This window comes from Dreissena polymorpha, chromosome 5, assembly GCF_020536995.1.
Source record: "Dreissena polymorpha isolate Duluth1 chromosome 5, UMN_Dpol_1.0, whole genome shotgun sequence".
In the NCBI taxonomy this organism is placed as follows: domain Eukaryota; kingdom Metazoa; phylum Mollusca; class Bivalvia; order Myida; family Dreissenidae; genus Dreissena; species Dreissena polymorpha.
The window spans coordinates 61,633,885-61,654,141 of NC_068359.1; the positions used below are offsets into that span (position 1 = coordinate 61,633,885).

The 20,257-nt window shown below is 36.8% G+C and overlaps 2 long non-coding RNA genes across 6 annotated transcripts; both read left to right on the forward strand.

The window, feature by feature from the left end:
• Positions 1-1,497: 1,497 nt before the first annotated feature.
• Positions 1,498-13,522, forward strand: LOC127880848 (uncharacterized). Of its 5 annotated transcripts, XR_008049788.1 has the most exons (7): positions 1,615-1,800; positions 2,942-3,112; positions 7,104-7,183; positions 10,171-10,219; positions 11,389-11,469; positions 12,776-12,867; positions 13,090-13,522. It is a non-coding gene; the product is annotated as an uncharacterized LOC127880848 (long non-coding RNA). The 5 variants fall into 5 exon arrangements; XR_008049789.1 differs by lacking the exons at positions 1,615-1,800; positions 11,389-11,469 and adding an exon at positions 1,498-1,606; XR_008049787.1 differs by lacking the exon at positions 11,389-11,469 and having other exon boundaries at positions 1,595-1,684.
• A 15-nt stretch (positions 13,523-13,537) lies between these two features.
• Positions 13,538-15,385, forward strand: LOC127880849 (uncharacterized). The gene is made up of 2 exons (XR_008049790.1): positions 13,538-14,245; positions 14,544-15,385. It is a non-coding gene; the product is annotated as an uncharacterized LOC127880849 (long non-coding RNA).
• The last annotated feature ends 4,872 nt before the right edge of the window (positions 15,386-20,257 follow it).

Consider the following 20,257-nt stretch of genomic DNA (forward strand, 5'->3'; position numbering starts at 1 on the left):
ATTTGTGAAACTACGAAGATTGCTTATATTACGTATAAAATACGCATGACATGCATGCTTGGCAGGATAGCTCAGTTGGCAAATGTGTTTTTACTTCTGGATTCCGGGGGTCACTGGTTCGAGCCCAGCTGCGCGCTACTTTTTTACCTTTTTTAAATTGTATTTTTTATTTTTTTACTGGAGCTTTTAAAATGTAATGTTTACATTTATCAATATAAAGCATTTAGTGACAAACTTCAGAACATGCCAAAATCTGTGAAAAGGCCCCTTTAAAGTGATATTATGGACATTTAACAGTTTATAGGTGTCTATCGCAACCGTTGTTTATTTTTGGTGTTTTCACTTCATATACACTTGTATTTGTTAATGCAGCATCAATATACTAAAACAATATTCCGGAAAGAGAAATATCAACCGTACTTTTGTTTGACAACTGATCATGCATGTACGATGTGAACCTTAATTTAGTTTTAGTGCAGATTCGTTCATACGACACAAAGACACAATTTTGTTTTACGGATCATTTCGGCTTAGAGGACTGGGTGAGTCATGTAAAATATCGAATATTAAATATATTTTTATAAACAACTGGTAGCAAGATGAGTTGCAGATAATTGGTCAGTAACCACATTTTAACTACCGGTAACTCTTTTGACTTGTTAATTCTTTTCAGCTCAATTCAACAGTAACAATGCCCATAATATCACTTTAAATGTTTGCTTCAATGTTATTTACATTAAATAATTATGAATAACCTGATCCAAAATGTAATTGCACATTAATGTTCAAAATGATGACAGCATCTAGAATTTATAAAAAAAAATATCAAAAAACAGTGTTTTTTATGGCAATTTCGGGGGCGATATTCCGACATTCCCCTAAAAAAGAGTATATATTTTTCCCCCATTTTGTAAAAAAATCCCCTCGAGTTTAGAAAGAACTGTCTCATAATATATAACTATAATTTATATTATTTTTAATCATTATAAAGAGTTATATTAAATAGTTTTTCCCAAATCCGTGGACTTTTCACATTAATTGCATTTTTCTCCCAAAATGGCCAGGAAAAGGCCTGATGTATCTATATTGTGTCAATATTTGTAGATAAAATTTTCCAATTTGGTCCATTTTATTGATAAAAAATGCTCAAATTTGCCATTTTATCGATTCAAAATATCCCAATTAGACTCAAAATGGCTAAGAAAACTGAGACTGTGCATGAAGGCTGAACTGTCTGAAACTAATGTTGAAAAAATCATTGATATAAATTTTAATTTAAAGAAAAAAGACAAAAACATTCAGCTGTTAATATTATATTCATATAAACATGTGTATTAATATAATAAATATCATAAACAAGTGAATTTTTAATTTTCCCCTTTTCCTAAAAAACAACGCATTTTTCCCCTTTGGACGGGCCCCGCCACCATTCACCTATAAGTGAAAAAAAACACTGAAAAAAAACCGACGACCCATGTCGTTATGTGTAGCATAGCTGTAGGTGGATGGTCCACGGCCGTCCACAAGCTCAAATGACCATATATGGAGAAAAAGGCGGGACCAAACCAAATAGGCTTGCAATGCGCATGCCCAAGCAAAACCGATTGTAAGCCATCTTGAATTGTTAGCGTGAAAAGAAATTATACTACATTTATTGGATATTTTAATATGATGAATATTCTAGGTAGAGAATATGGATAGTATTATCATTATTAGTATTACGTCAACATTAACTCAACAATTGTATTGCTGACATGAAGAAAAAGCTATTTCGAGGTTGTTTTGACCATTGATTGCTAAGTAGGTCAAACTCAAAGTTTTAACTTTTATTGATATTTTATTTAGTTAAGGAATCTTCGAGTAATAGTTAAAAAAAATCTTTCGCATTCTAATTCTATAGCTAAATCATGTGTTGTTGCTATATTATAAACTTTCGTGCATGAGCCATTTAAATCCGTTTGCATTACTTTTTAGTTGTTTCCCCTGGAAAATTCTCTTCTTGCTAGCCTTCGCCGAGTTATTCAACAACATCGCTATATTGCTGATTTTTGCTGTTGTTTTGGTTAAAGCTGCATGCTTTTGTTGGATAATGTTTAATTTATCATTCACGTTTTACATATGATTCTGTTTAAACCATATTTAATCTATGTTTTGGTGTATTTCGCGCATGCTTAACTTGCCTGATTTCGGACGTAATTTACTTTCGGATACATGCTCCTCTTGTGTTTTTTTTCGATGTTTTCTTATGTATGCAGATTAAAAAAACAGCTCATGCTTAAATGTGTTATTGAGCAAGTGACTTCTTTATACTATGGCAGGAATAAAAAAAACTGTTATAAAATTATAAAGGAAGTTTAGTTACATGTATAAACTCACAGTCACAAGTGTGTAAGTATTACTGTTACATTTATTTATATTTACTAAAAGTAAATATATGCTCACATATCAGTAAGTATTGTACAGCCCTAAATTATATTTAATACACCCATCTAGGCAGTTAATTCATATATGTGCTGGCTTTAATTTACATTCATGTTATTATCACCCTGCAATAGGCGGAGGGATATTGTTTTGGCCTTGTCCGCCCGTCTTTCCGTCCATCCGGCACTTTTGTGTTGGGAGCCATATCTTGGAAGTGCTTTGGTGGATTTCATTGAAACTTGGTATGAGTATATGTATAGATAAGAGGATGATGCATGCCAAATGGCATTGTACACTATCTGTTAATAACGGAGTTATGGCCCTTCGAACCTAAAAAAATGCTTTTTTACCTGAGTGTCAAATATAACACTTTTGTGTCCAGAAGCTAATTAGCGGGGGATATCAATTCAATGAATTTGCTTGTTATTAATTGAAGGGAAATAAACCTGTTATTTTGTCTGTCATTATGGTGTTTAAAGTCACATTTAATGGCATCCAACCTACTTTATTTCAAATACAGTAACACCTGGCGCCATGACCTGGATGCAGATTCTAAGCAGATGGGCCAAAATGGGGGCAGCTAGAGAGACTCGCCTGGAACTGACAAGCCTGGAGGGAGCTGGTTGACTGTTGGCGAGATGGGACAACAGACGAAGAATAAACGAACCTACTTGATTTGATAAACATTTTTGTAAGTCATTCAAGAATCGAGCAAACTTTTTGTTTCCAATAAGCAGTCCTGTATATATCCGAAATAAAATAAAATGTTTCACTCAGGTTCCTTGATACTCATCTTGGTATTTAAGGGACCTTATAACAGATTATGGCATGTATTGAAGTTTGTCATTAAATGCGTTATATTTATAAATGTAAACATTAAATCTAAAAAGCTCAATTAAAAAACAAGAACAAATTAAAAGAAAAAGTAATCATCTGGGCTCGAACCACTGACCTCTGGAGTAAAAGTCTAACGCTAAGACGGCCATCCATGCTCATACAATATTTTATACTTTTAGTTTCTATAAGCAAAGCTCATAGTGTCACAAAAAACGACAACAGAACTCCAAATTATTCAATTGTTTTGCTTTGCAACGATTTATCATTTTCAGGTTGTTAATGTTAAGTATAACTGTTTTCTCACAAATATCATAACTGCAACAAAAATGTGCAAGTCTGAAACAATTTTTATGCCCCCTTTCAAAGAAAAGGGGGCATATAGTTATCAGACTGTCCGTCTGTCGGTCCGTATTTCTGTCACACTTTGCGTTTAGGTTTCGAAAAATGCTCATAACTAATATTTCCCTTGAGATATAACCTTCATATTTGGTATGCATGTGCATATGGACAAAGCCTTTCCATACGAACACAAATTTTTACCCCTGTGACCTTGACCTTGAACTTAAGGTCCGTGTTTAGGTTTCAATATCTGCGTTTAGGTTTTGAAAAATGCTCATAACTTCTATGTCCCTTGAGATATAACCTTCATATTTGGTATGCATGTGTATATGGACAAGGCCTTTCCATACGCACAAAAATTGTTACCCCTGTGACCTTGAACTTAGGGTCCGCGTTTAGGTTTCGAAATCTGCGTTTAGGTTTTGAAAAATGCTCATAACTTCTATGTCCCTTGAGATATAACCTTCATATTTGGTATGCATGTGTATATGAACAAGGCCTTTCCATACGCACAAAAAATTTTACCCCTGTGACCTTGACCTTGAAGTTAGGGTCCGCGTTTAGGTTTCGAAATCTGCGTTTAGATATTGAAAAATGCTCATAACTTCTATGTCCCTTGAGATATAACATTCATATTTGGTATGCATGTGTATATGGACAAGGCCTTTCCATGCGCACACAAATTTTGACTCCTGTGACCTTGAACTTAGGGTCCGCGTTTAGGTTTCGAAATCTGTGTTTAGGTTTCGGAAAAGCTCATAACTTCTATCAAGCATTTATAGGGGGCATAAGTCATCCTATGGTGACAGCTCTTGTTTTATTTTGTCAATTTACCAAAAAATGCAAAGGCCCCTTAAAATACATGAAGTAATGTTTACAGTTGTCCATAACCACATATTGAAAAATAATGTGCAATCTCTATCTATTGGCATACAAACAAAGCCAATCTGTTGGATTATTACTCATGGCAAGCAATATGATCTTAGGTATACCTTCTATAATCAGGTGTTTGCACTTTAATCACATTAAAATTTGAAAAACTATAGAAGTACAAAAAGGTCAGAATGATAACAAACAGGTTTGTAATGGACATCATCTTGCAATTGCTATTTATGTGAGTGGGATGGTACACAAATTCTGAATTTGTTATATGTAGGACATTTAGTAACTTAGCAACCCATGCATGTTGCAAGGGTGTTAATTGTCCGGATTATTTGGAAATCCCGATTTGAGCCATTCAGGATTGAATTTTAGATCAGTGTAAATCCGATGATTTGTTTTAAGGGGGTGTGAACAAATATTGTAATTGCTTCATTGGCTTGCGGGGCATGTGTGCTTAGTATGGATTTTTCCTGGTCTTTTTAACAAGGTTTTCCAAAGAAAAAAACGGGTTATTAGATTGGCAAATGCTGGCTGGCGGGCGGACGGAACAAGCTTGTCCGGGCCATAACGTTGTGGTTCTTGGTGAGAATTTAAAATCATTTGGCACATTTGTTCACCATCATTAGACGGTGTGTCGCTCAAAAGAATACCGTCAATATATCCAAGGTCAAGGTCATACTTTGAGTTCAAAGGTCAAAAATGGCCATAAAAGAGCTTGTCCGGGCCAAAACTATGTCATTCATTGTGAGACTTAAAAATGATTTGGCATATTTGTTCACCATCGTGGGACGATTGCACTTTAGAATTACGTCAATATCTCCAAGGTCAAGGTCGCCACAACTAAAAATATATTTATTTTGAAACAAAGGGGGTTAATTATTAACAATCAGTTCAGTTTGAGTTGTCTCCCTCTATCAGACTTTTTTCTACATTGAAAACCTGGTTTTGTGACAATTTTGTCCCTTGTTTTATTATTGTCTGATTGGTTATCCGCTGACACGGACATAAAAGGTAACTGACCTAACCTCTTGGCTACTTTCCAGAAATCTTACATACTACAAAATGTAGCATATGTCCCCCATCATTAAATTTCCATTTTCTGCTGTCAAACTAAGTGCATATATTATTTCATTTGCAAAAGACATATCTGGATATATTTTTGGACAGTTGTTTTACTGTATGGTTAGTGGATTAACATTTATTATGCCCCCCTTCGAAGAAGAGGGGGTATATTGCTTTGCACATGTCGGTTGGTCGGTCTGTCGGTCCGTCCACCAGGTGGTTTCAGGATGATAACTCAACAACGCTTAGGCCTAGGATCATGAAACTTCATAGGAAGATAGATCATGACTCGCAGATGATCCCTATTCATTTAGAGGTCACTAGGTCAAAGCTCTAGGTCATGGTGACCCGAAATAGTAAAATGGTTTCTGGATGATAACTCAAGAACGCATATGCCAAGGATCATGAAACTTCATAGGTAGATTGATCATGACTTGCAGATGACCCCTAGTGATTTTGAGGTCACTAGGTCAAGGTCACGGTGACCCGAAATAGTAAATGGTTTCCGATTGATAACTCAAAAACGCATACGCCTAGGATCATGAAACTTCATAGGTAGATAGATCATGACTCGCAGATGACCCCCTATTGATTTTGAGGTCAGTAGGTCAAATGTTAAGGTCACGGTGACCCGAAATAGTAAAATGGTTTCCGGATGATAACTCAAGAACACATATGCCTAGGATCATGAAACTTTATGGGTAGATTGATCATGACTCGCAGATGACCCGTATTAATTTTGAGGTAACTATGTCAAAGCCAAATGCACGGTGACCCGAAATAGTTAAATGGTTTCCGATGATAACTCACGAACGCTTACGCCTAGGATCATGAAACTTCATGGGTACATTTATCATGACATATTGATTTTCAGGTCACTAGGTCAAAGGTCAAGGTCACGGTGACCCGAAACAGTAAAAAAAAATCCGGATGATAACTCAAGAATGCTTTTGCCTAGGATCATGAAACTTCATAGGTACATTGATCATGACTCGCAGATGACCCCTATTGATTTTCAGGTCACTAGGTCAAAGGTCAAGGTCACGGTGACAAAAAACGTATTCACATAATGGCTGCCACTACAACGGACAGCCCATATAGGGGGCATGCATGTTTTACAAACAGCCCTTGTTATCGATGTTCTTCATAACATTTATATAAAATGACAATTACACATCGAGTGTTACTGGTGGTCTGGCTTATAATATTTTGCATTTTACTCACCAGAAATAGCAACTAAGACTATAAAAAGAACAATGAACTATGGCTTTGGGGGGCTCTACTTGTAAGGGACCTACAGCCTCAGACTCCAGACTTTATCATAAGGATTTCAAATTTGGGACATTTGACACCCCTGATGTTGTGCCATGTATCAAAACCGTCTATATATAAAAATTAATTTTATTAATTGGATATGTTGAAGATTTGGTGATGCATTGGATTTCATTTTGTGTTTTGTTGACCTACTTTTAATTTTTAGGCTCTATGGCTGTCAAAACACAATTGTATTAAAATGAATAGTGCTTCAAATTATACAAGAAGTCACTTTCATTTTGTTTAAGATGTTTTTCAGTTTCGTCGGAAGACATTTCCCACCAACCATCCTGTCTTGAAAGAAATAACTTTTGAACCCGATTATCTGGTAATACTATTTTTTTTACATACAGTTATTAGTGAATTATGAACATTTCATAAGGATCTCAAGGGTCACAACAGGTATATATATATAATATATATATAATCAAGATTTTCCATAGGCAGTTAGAGCACAGCTGGCCCGAATAGCATGGACAAGTTAACAATTTTTTTTTTAAATATCTAGTGTGTAAAAATTACTTTGCATTGCAGAGAACTTTAAGATCATTTTATTTCTGTAAAAAATGTTCAAAGTTATATCCTGAATGATTTAGGGCCTTAAATTATATATGGAAACAAGCATATTTAATAATAAAAAGGCCTGTTGAGTTTTTAATTTGTTCTCTTAAGATTTACAGAAAGACCCTTTTTAGCTCGACTATTATATATGAAATCTATATAGTGGAGCAATTCTACTCACCCGGCGTTTGCGTTAGCCTTAGCATTGGCGTAAGTGTGAGCATGCAAATGTTAAAAGTTTGCGTACTACCCCAAATATTTTCAATGTCCCTTGGCATATTTCTTTCATATTTTGCGTACTTCTTAACAAACATGACCCCAACCTATAAACAAGAGCAGACAACTCTATCAAGCATTTTGTAATAATTATGGCCCCTTTTCCACTTAGAAAATGCAGCAAATATTTAAGTTTGTTTACTACCCCAAATATTTTCAATGTCCCTTGACATATTGCTTTCATATTTTGCATTTTTCTTTACCAACATGATCCCAACCTATAAACAAGAGCAGACAACTCTATCAAGCATTTTGTAATAATTATGGCCCCTTTACCATTTTGAATATTCATATTATTGATAAATCTATGTTAAAGTTGGCGTACCACCTAAAATATTTTCAACGTCCCTTGACATATTGCTTTCATATTTTGCAAACTTATTTACCAACATGACCCCAATCTATAAAGAAGAGCAGACAACTGTATCAAGCATTTTGTAAGAATAATGGCCCTTTTTCCATTATTATATGCATATTACTTAAGATTCAACCCAATAATATCTTTGACAAGTTTTAAAATGACGCCGGTTGGTTGAAAAACATGGCATTTATGAGGTGGGGCATTTTCCTTATATGGCTATAGTAAACCTTGTTATCACTCTAGAGGCCACATTTATTGTCAGATTTTCATGAAACTTGGTCAGAACATTTTTCCAATGATATCTTGGATGAGTTTGAAAATGGTTTTGGTTGCTTTAAAAACATGGCCACCAGGGGGCGGGGCATTTTTCCTTATATGGTTATTTATATATGGTCCATATATGGTTATATATGGCTTTAGTAAAACCGTGTGAACACTCTAGAGGCCGCATTGTCCAATCTTCGTGAAATTTGGTCAGAAGATTGGTCTCAATGATATCTTGGATGAGTTTGAAAATGGTTATGTTTGCTTGAAAAACATGGCTGCCAAGGGGCGGGGCATTTTTCCTAATATGGCTATAAATGGCTATAGTAAAATCTTGTTAACACCCTAGAGGCCACATTTATTGTCGGATCTTCATGAAACATGGTCAGAAGATTCATCCCAATAATATCTTGGACAAGTTTAAAAATGATGCTGATTGGTTGAAAAATATGGCTGCCAGGGGGCAGAGCATTTTTCCTTCTATGGCTATAGTAAAACCTTGTTAACATTCTAGAGGCCACATTTATTGTCTGATCTTTATGAAACTTGGTCAGAAGATTTGTCCCAATGATGTCTTGAATGAGTTCGAAAATGGGTATGGTTGCTATAAAAACATGGCCACCAGGGGGCGGGGCATTTTTCCTTATAGGGCTTTAGTAAAACCTTGTTAACACTTTAGAGGCCACATTTATTGTCAAGCTTCATGAAATTTGGTCAGAAGATTGGTCTCAATGATATCTTGAAGTTTGAAAATGGGTACATTTGCTTGGAAAACACGACTTCCAGGGGGCGGGGCATTTTTTTCATTATATGGCTATAGTAAACTCTTGTTAACACTTTAAAGGCCACTTTTATTTCCGATGTTCATGAAAAATGGTCAGAAGATTCATCCCAATAATATCTTGGACGAGTTCAACCATGATGCTGATTGGTTGAAAAACATGGCTGCCAGTGGGCTCTGCATTTGTTCTTTTATGGCTATATAGTAAAACCTTGTTAACACTCTAGAGGCCACATTTATTGTCTGATCATCATGAAACTTTGTCCGAAGATTTGTCCCAATGATATCTTGGATGAGGTCAAAAATGGTACAAATACGTACAGACTTTAATGATAAACACTAGTCTGGCCAATGTCGTCTTACAAGCTGGTATATACACTCACTGCTAGAGCAGAATCATTTGTCATCTGTTGCAGACAGGCAGTGGTGATCGTTCTTAGCAAATTGAGTTGCGGTTCTTTCCGTAGCTAAGGCTTCTAAGCACACACTGATTTGCAAAATATGCTCTGTAAATTCTAAAATGCGACCAACTAAAAACAAACCCTTTGCCAACTTCTAGGTCAAAGGTTAAGTTTGAACATCATGATTCCTTTTAAATGGCAAATGATATTCGCGTACGATCTTACAACTGTAACTCCCTATTCCCAACTCGGCATTTTCATCAAAGGGCATGAAGGGTGTCCAAGGTTGACAGGTTGGAATCTTTGAATGGCAGGGTGCTGCGCCCTTCCATTCATGCCAAGCTGGAGCACTGGTTTTGATGGTGTTTCACTTGTAACACACCAAGCAGTATGACCCATTATATTTATCAACATGGCTAAAATGAGGCCAAAATAAATGCCCTTTGTTTATTTCCAAAGACATGGATGGATCATCTTTGTCTCTGAATATATTATAAATACTCGTGTTGTTGATTTTGTCCTGTTTGCTTATTGCAGGAAAACTGTTAACGCATTATGTTGTGAAGACTCCTCTGTAATCAGACAGCTAGCAGTATTATGATTATCAAATATTAAAATTTGACTTAACAATATAGCGCTTCAAATTATATAAGACTTTATTTTTGTTTCAGATATTTTCCAGTTTCCCCTCACAACAATTTGCATCAAACCTCTTGTCTGGTAAGAAATTTCCATTGAAACCAACTGCTGGTAATACTATCTTTTTGGTAATGGGGGCTATATAGGAACCACTTTGTCGGTCCGTCAGTCTGTCCCGAAATTTCATCAGATCTTCACCCAAACTTGGTCACAAATTGTATCTAGATGATGTATAGGTCAAGTTTGAATATGGATCATGCCCGGTCAGAAACTAGGTCATGGGGTCACTTATTGTGTTTTAAACCTGAAGTTTGTCTGGGCCATAACTTTGTCATTTATTTCATACAGTATTTTAAATGATGGAACAGTTCATAATGATTTCAAGACATCTTCTGATCCCTGGAAGATAAACTAGGGATTGATCTGTCTGTATATAACAGTTCAGAGACTTCCAATCTAGCGTGAGAAGATGTAATGATAATGTAAAATGGAAATTACATATAACCATACATGCCATAATTTTTCAGACCAATTCCGGGACATTGTGTTAAATTGTCCGGGACTTTTGCCGATTTTCCGGGACATGTATAAAATGTAGCGATATTTATAGACATATGCATTTTTGGTACGTTTTGTTTTGTTTCGCATCGTTAATTGCAAAAGTTCGAAAGCCTATCCAAAATATACTTGATCTATTATAACGTCAAATTAAACATTACTAGTTCCTTTACTAGATACAGGCCATGTGTTTTCAGTGTAAGCGTTCTAAACATAGATGGTGACGTCACTGCGTTATTGTTATTAAGACCGGTGTGTAACGCGTAGTTGTTGATACGCCTTTATTCATTTATAACATTTATATAATAAAAAATACAACAATACAGTACCGTTAGATTGTCAACTCAAATCAATTCACAATACATACAACCAATCACATAAAACAAATACAACAAAACAGTACCGGTAGATCGTCAACTTGAAATCCGTACAGTCACACATTAGTTACACTCTTGTTTCGATGTAGATATAAGTCAATTAACAACCAAAACAATGCCGCCTTTTCGGTTTGACAGCGAACGTGAGACAATCAATATGATAACAGGACCCCTGTTAATTGATCGATTTTGACACGTAGCGTAGTCTGCCTATTCGGGTAGGCATTGTCATGGAGACGCTGCATATATACACAGATTCGAGGTGCAGTTAAGCCTAAGATAAGGTACATGTATATATGGATTTTGTAAATTCAGGGACATTTGACAGATTTCCGGGACAGCGGGACAAGTTCTTCATTTCCGGGACTGTCCCGGAAAATCCGGGACGTATGGCATGTATGATATAACAGTTCATACAGTTTAAGAAATACAATACATTTTATACAATGTCGTTTTTATGCCCCCGAACCAACGATTTTGAGGGCTTATTAAAATCGCTCCGTCCTTTAGTTTGTTAGTCCATCCGTCCGTCTGTAAGTAAGTAAGTCCGTCTGTCAGTCCGTCCGGATTATTTTCCGTTCAATAAGTCTAGCAATTGTCATCAGATCTTCACCAAACTTCATGAAAATGTGTAAGGCAATAACATCTAGGTCAAGTTAGATAATGGGCCAAATAGACCCAGACACCCCTGAGTTATGGCCCTTGAATCATAGTAAAATAGGGTTTTTAGCTCGACTATTATATATGAAATATATATAGTGGAGCTTTCCTACTCTCCCGGGGTTCCAGTGTCCGTGAGCGTTGGAATGAACTATAGTGGGGGACATATTGTTTTCGCCCTGTCTGTTGGTCTGTCTGTTGGTTTGTTTGCTCCAACTTTAATATTTTGCCATAACTTTTGCAATATTGAAGAAAGCAACTTCATATTTGGCATGCACTGTGTATCTCATGGAGCTGCACATTTTGAGTGGTGAAAGGTCAAGGTCATCCTACAAGGTCAAAGGTCAAAATATACCTAGAAAGGTGCAGATTTGCTTCAGTTTTGTGTTTAGGTTCATTTTATTCCTAAAATATCACAGCTATTACACTATGCCTCCAAACAATATACGAAAGCTTGACCCAAACCAAGACACTCTTGATGTTAGTAATGGTAGGTGAACGTAAGAATTAAATGCTGGCAATTCACATGAAATTGACATGAGGGTTTATTAATTATCCATGGTCCTGATCCCTTTAATATCTGAAATCCCTGTTTGTGCATATAACATAATGAGAACACCCTTTGGGCGACCTAACTTTGTATTTCAATCAGTTTCTTGTTTTGACCATTATTTTTACATTATTATCAAAACTTAGTTTCCTACCCTTGAAAAAGGAGAGGGACTTACGGTTTGCGCTCTGTGTCTGTCAGTCTGACACTTTTCTGGATCCTTCGATAACTTTAAATGTTCTTCACCCATTTACTTCAAATTAATACTGAACCTCTCTTATGACAATACGGTCAATCTCAACTATGTATGGCCCCATTACCAACCCTGGGGTGCCCCTCCCACATAGGCCACGCCCACCCAAAATTGCCTTTATGCGTCGGTCTCTGCCGCGCCATTTCTAGTCAACATTGGAGACATTGGCATCTTAAAGGAATAAATTATGTATGAGCCCAAATTTTGCAGAACTATGGCCCTTGCTCATTTTTGTTTAGCTCCTCAGCTGAAATCATCATCTAGCAGTCACAATAGTTGAGCGGTTGGAGAGGCATGCATTGCGTCCTACTACTGCTCAGACTATATTATGGTAATGCCTTATCCAAATAACACAAGTATTCACCATGTGCAAATGTCTTGTTGTCTGTATAACTCTCTCTATTAGCTCAAAGTAAAAAGCATTTGAATTTGCACACTTTGGTATTTTAGTTTAATTTTGTTTGGACATTACAATTGTTTTGAAACTAAATATTAGTGTTGGGGCATTACACTTCTCTTTAAAATGTTTATTTGTGATTATTATTTTTTTCAGTTTGGCAGACAAAACATGCTGATCAAAAAGAATGTGTACCACAGGGGCCAGTGTTTCCATTTGAGTGATTGACAAGAAGAAGAAGAGATGAGAAATGTTATCATCATATTTTAGTCCCTACATTTATAGTGTACAGCTCAATGTATTGAACCGGTGTTGTAGAATATAATTGGAGATACATGCGAACATTATAACATTATATATAAGATGATATTTCAAAAGCAATAAGAAATAAAAAGTATAAAAAGGTCAAAACAGTAAACCTTGTGTTTACAGTGGACAGGTTTAAAGTGGAAGTGACTAGTTAATTGTTGATCATAAGCTGCACTGATGGAAAAAATAGTGGGAAATTACTATCTAGAAAACTGTTTAACGTACGACAACAGTTGTGGAACTTCATAAATGACCGTATGTAACAGGGCTGGGCAGTTTTCCTTATATAAGCTATAGTGAAACCTTTTGAACACTAGTGAAGTCACTGTTTTTTTTCCAATCTTCATGCATTTTGGTCGAATATTTGTTCAAATGATGGCTCAGTCCAGTTTCGAAATTTTTATGTCTATTCAAAAAACATATCCACTAGAGCACGAGGCAATTGTCTTTATATGGCTATAATGAAACCTTGTAAATTCTCTAGAAGTGACATTTTTAGCCATATCTCCATAAATTTTGGTCAGAATATTTATTCTAATGATAGCTCAGTTGTCGAGTTTGTAACTGGTTCCGGTTTGTAGACTAACATGGCTGCCAGTGGACATGACAGTTTTTCTTAATGTGCTAGAGTAGAACCTTGTTAACACACAATTGGCCCTTTTTATGTGCATTTTTCATGAATGATGATCAGAGCATTTGGCCCAATGTAATCTCAGCTGACTTTGAAACTGGATCACATAACGTCAAAAAGTGGGTCAAAATGTCAAATTAAAAAAAGCTTGTAAACACTGGAAGTTGCATTTAAAATTGTGTTCCTTTTTTATGTCCCCCACTATAGTAGTGGGGGACATATTGTTTTTGCCCTGTCTGTTGGTTGGTCTGTTGGTTGGTTGGTTTGCGCCAACTTTAACATTTGCAATAACTTTTGCAATATTGAAGATAGGAACTTGATATTTTGCATGCATATGTATCTCATGGAGCTGCACATTTTGAGTGGTGAAAGGTCAAGGTCATCCTTCAAGGTCAAAGGACAAATATATGGGTCAAAATCACTCATTTAATGTACACTTTTGCAGTATTTCAATATTCAAGATAGCAACTTGATATTTGGCATGCATGTGTATCTCATTGAGCTGCACAATTTGAGTGGTGAAAGGTTAAGTTCATCCTTCAAGGTCAGATGTCAAATATATGAGTCCAAAATCGCTCATTTTATTATACTTTTGCAATATTGAAGATAGCAACTTGATATTTGGCATGCATGTGTATCTCATGGATCTGCACATTTTGAGTGGTGAAAGGTCAAGGTCATCCTTCAAGGTCAGAGGTCGAATATATGTGGCCCAAATCGCTTATTTTATGAATACTTTTTCTATATTGAAGATAGCAACTTGATATTTGGCATGCATGTGTATCTCATTGAGCTGCACATTTTTAGTGGTGAAAGGTCAAGGTCATCCTTCAAGGTCAAATATATGGGTCAAAATTGATCATGTAATGTCACTTCTGCAATATTGAAGCTAGCAATTTTATATTTGAAATGCATGTGTATCTCATGGAGCTGCACATTTTGAGTGGTGAAGGGTCAAGGTCATCCTACAAGGTCAAACGTCATATAGGGGGACATTGTGTTTCACAAACACATCTTGTTTAAAGTTTGTCAAAACATTTGCTGTAATGATAAGCAAAGTCAAGTTTATAAATAATATTTGTCTACAAATTACATATTTTTCATTAAGTTCATTTATTATTCTAAACTACACCCTCTCAGAATAGTTTAGTTACTTCTGGTCACAGTTGAGCACCTTAGGGCTCTTGTTCTATAATTTGATTGTTTTGGAAAATTGTCATTTTGCCAAAATGTGAGCAAGTCCAAATTTAATTAACCCTGCTTTGTAGTATCTTGTTTTCCTTATATGTAAAAAGTGGAAAATTATCTATGAATCTGACTGCATAGATATTTGGTATTCAGCAAAGCATCGTGTAAATGTAGTAAAACTAAACACAATTGTGTTAGCATAAAACTGGCCATGCCATGGGGGTCAAATGGTTAATACAGACTTGTAGGAAAAAGACTTCTAAAAATTTTATCCGTTAAATATATTTTGTGTACATAATGATTAGCTTTTTCCTTCAACTTATCGCTTTCATGGTGTAAAGAAAACATGCCGACTTACTAAGTAAGTCGGAGATCTGGGTTTGATTCCCAGTGAAAGTCAAGTCACAAGGAAAAATGCTTATTGTTGGAAGGATTTATTAGTTATTCAAAACGTAAGATTTTTTTCTTTGCTCGTTCAGTTACAAATAACAGCAAATGATCTGAAAGTATTTGTTTATAACGTAGAAGTTAGTGTCATGAATAGTAAATTGGAATAATGCACTTAATAGAAACTTTACATATTGTATATAAGACTAAAATACGCAGAAATGAAATACCAGTAGCATTATTAATACATTTTTATACCCCCACAAACGAAGTTTGTCGGTCCGTCTGCCTGTCTTGTCTGTCGGTCCGTATTAAGTGTCCGCTCTCTAATTCAAGTTGTTTTTACCCGATCTTGCCCAAACTTGGTCAGATGTTGTATCTATATGATGTCTAGGTCAAGTTCGAATATGGGTAATGCCGGGTCAAAATCAAGGCCAAGGGGTCACTTAGTGCGTTTTAAACTTTGAGCATGGTGTCCGCTCTCTAATTATGCACCCCTTCGAAGAAGAGGGGGTATATTGTTTTCCACATGTCGGTCGGTCGGTCCGTCCATCAGATGGTTTCCGGATGATAACTTGAGAACGCTTAGGCCTAGGATCATGAAACTTCATTGGTACATTGATCATGACTGGCAGATGACCCATCTTGATTTTCAGGTTACTAGGTCAAGGTCACAGTTATTCCAAATAATAAAATGGTTTCAAGAAGGTAACTCAAGAATGCTTAGGCCTAGGATCATGAAACTAAGGATCATGAAACTTCATAGGAACATTGACTGGCAGATGACCCCTATTGATTTTCAGGTCACTAGGTCAACGGTCACAGTGACAAAAACGTATTCACACAATGGCTGCCTCTACAACTGACAGCCCATATGGGGGACATGCATGTTTTACAAACAGCCATTGTATATACTACTACCCCATGCTCGTATATAAGTAATGCCGTATCAAGCCAGTACTATACTAGCGAGTCATGTATCGGATATATCCTACTACCCATGCTCGTATATAAGTAATGCCGTATCAAGCCAGTACTATACTAGCGAGTTATATAGCGGGTATATCCTCCTACCCCATGCTCGTATATAAGTAATGCCGTATCAAGCCAGTACTATACTAGCGAGTCATATACCGGATATATCCTACTACCCCATGCTCGTACATTAGTAATGCCGTATCAAGCCGGTACTCTACTAGCGAGTCATAGCGGGTATATACTACTACCCCATGCTTATATATAAGTAATGCCGTACCAAGCCAGTACTATACTAGCGAGTCATATACCGGGTATATCCTACTACACCATGCTCGTATATAAGTAATGCCGTATCAAGCCGGTACTATACTAGCGAGTTATATAGCGGGTATATCCTACTACCCCATGCTCGTATATAAGTAATGCCGTTTCAAGCCAGTACTATACTAGCGAGTTATATAGCGGGTATATCCTACTACCCCATGCTCGTATATAAGTAATGCCGTATCAAGCCAGTACTGTATTAGCGAGTTATATACCGGGTATATCCTACTACCCCATGGTCGTATATAAGTAATGCCGTATCAAGCCAGTACTATAATAGCGAGTCATATACCGGGTATATCCTACTACCCCATACTCGTATATAAGTAATGCCGTATCAAGCCAGTACTTTACTAGCGAGTCATATACCGGAAATATCCTACTACCCCATGCTCGTATACCCGGTATAAGTAATGCCGTATCAAGCCAGTACTATACTAGCGAGTCATAGCGGGTATATACTACTACCCCATGCTCGTATATAAGTAATGCCGTTTCAAGCCAGTACTATACTAGCGAGTCATATACCGGGTATACCCTACTACCCCATGCTCGTATATAAGTAATGCCGTATCAAGCCAGTACTATACTAGCGAGTCATATACCGGGTATATCCTACTACCCCATGCTCGTATAAAAGTAATGCCGTATCAAGCCAGTACTATACTAGCGAGCCATAGCGGGTATATACTACTACCCCATTCTCGTATGTAAGTAATGCCGTACCAACCCAGGACTATACTAGCGAGTCATATACCGGGTATATCCTAATACCCCATGCCTTTATATAAGTAATGCCGTATCAAGCCAGTACCATACTAGCGAGTTGTATACCGGGTATATTCTACAACCCCATGCTGGTATATAAGTAATGCCGTATCAAACCGGTACTATACTAGCGAGTTATATAGCGGGTATATCCTACTACCCCATGCTCATTATAAGTAATGCCGTATCAAGCCAGTACTATATTAGCGAGTTATATAGCGGGTATATTCTACTACCCCATGCTTGTATATAAGTAATGCCGTATCAAACCGGTACTATACTAGAGAGTCATAGCGGGTATATACTACTACCCCATGCTCGTATATAAGTAATGCCGTATCCAGCCGGTACTGTACTAGCAAGCTATATACCGGATATATCCTACTACCCAATGCTGGTATATAAGTAATGCCGTATCAAGCCGGTACTATACTAACGAGTCATATACCGGGTATATCCTACTACCCCATGCTCGTATATACGTAATGCCGTATCAAGCCAGTACTATACTAGCGAGTTATATACCAGGTATATCCTACTACCCCATGCTCGTATATAAGTAATGCCGTTTCAAGCCAGTACTATACTAGCGAGTTATATACCGGGTATATCCTACTACCCATTCTCGTATATAAGTAATGCCGTATCAAGCCAGTACTATACTAGCGAGTCATGTACCGGATATATCCTACTACCCCATGCTCGTATATAAGTAATGCCGTACCAAGCCAGTACTATACTAGCGAGTTATATAGCGGGTATATCCTACTACCCCATGCTCGTATATAAGTAATGCCGTATCAAGCCAGTACTATACTAGCGAGCTATATACCGGATATATCCTACTACCCAATGCTCGTATATAAGTAATGCCGTATCAAGCCTGTACTATACTAGCGAGTTATATAGCGGTATATACTACTACCCCATCCTGTTATAAGTAATACCGTATTAGTTACACTGTTTGTAACTGATGGTGTATGAGAGCGAAGCTCGAGAAGGGAACTGAGGGTGTATATCCTATACACAATCAGTTACTAACTGTGTATCCATTATATCTCAACCGATTACTCGGGGTGTATGGAAATTTCTCAGGGTGTATGGAAAATACACAATGGGCACATGGCCTCTCAAAGCAAATCGAATCAGGTCATTTTTGTAGGAGGCGAGTTATACCTTACTACCCTATGCTCGTATAAGTAATGCCGTATCACATCAGTTGTATTTTTGACGTCATTTAGTTATATACAGGATAGTCATATAGCGGGTATTTCCTATAACCCCCAAGTACGTACTGTTAATGCTATATCAAACCTGTTATATTCCTAATTTCACAAAGCGGGTATAACCGACTATCCCAGGCTCAAGTTTGCCAAGCGGTATCTACCCAGTAATATTCTATATGTCATTATGCGGGGATACCTGACTATCGTATGTTCGTATTTAAGTGATGCTGTAGCACATTAGTTCAACACTCACAAGTCATACCAAGGGTATATAGGGTTAGGGCAACTAAACCTAATCATATTGTTCACTGCTCGCCTGCATGGTCTGTTCTTCTAAAAGCCATGTAAGAAACACAATCATTCTGCTGTGTGCATATTTTGATCAAATTAATGAATGCTAGTTCGGTTGTTCGGCGTAGCTGTCTTACCAAGCTTTTCACATTAAATACCCTTTATCAACAAACAATTAAATGATGGGGAAATTTCACGCCTGTAGACCCGAATGAATGAATCAGAATATTTTAATTATTGATTTCAGAGAAATCACCCACAGCATTGGCCAAATCACTGCGGAAATCCGGACTTCTTCATGCACGTTTTTGAACCTAACAACAATCACTGCGAAATAGCGCAGACCGTGTTTGACTTACGCTGGCCGCATACGCATTAAGACCTATTTTCGCAAGACGCGACTATAAGTGTGATTTGGTTGTGTTGAAAGTACACTGTGCATGTATGAACTATTTACATCTCATTGCGATGGCGATATAATAAATTCATAATAAGCCTTGTGAGGCCACATATGATCACATGTAGTATATTTTTATCTAAGGACAAAATTGTTCGGTTTGAATATACGTGCACTTTATAAGAAACACATCATGCGGTGGATATGCGACAATTAAACCTTTATTTTCTATTTAAATATTTATAAACGTGAATATACGACTTGCTTTAACGATACAAGCGTTAATTCGTTACTGATAGGATCATGCGGCAGCAATGAATAGGACACTCCTCGTGTAAGTAATCATCATAGTCTAGGGACCCTTCAGATTTTGCATCGTAAAAAGTGTGACCCAGTAATATTGCTTAAAATGGTTGAGCTAACTTAATTTTCATATTTTCTCGTGCTCTTTAATTACCCACATATTTAGGTCTGGTTGAAGTACTTTTACTTCCCACAGAGCAATTCGGTTCAAATAACTAATAACAACAATACAGATTTTTAGCTTTATTTCAAATGTGAACATATTTATTTAACGCAGACGTGTACATAATTTTAACACAGAACAAGGGCTGTTTGTAAAACATGCATGCCCCCCTATGGGCTGTCAGTTGTAGTGGCAGCCATTGTGAATACGTTTTTGTCACTGTGAACTTGACTTTTGACCTAGTGACCTGAAAATCAATAGGGGTCATCTGCCAGTCATGATCAATGTACTTGAGAAGTTTCATGATCATAGACCTAAGTATTCTTGAGCTATCAACAGGAAACCATTAAACTGTTTTG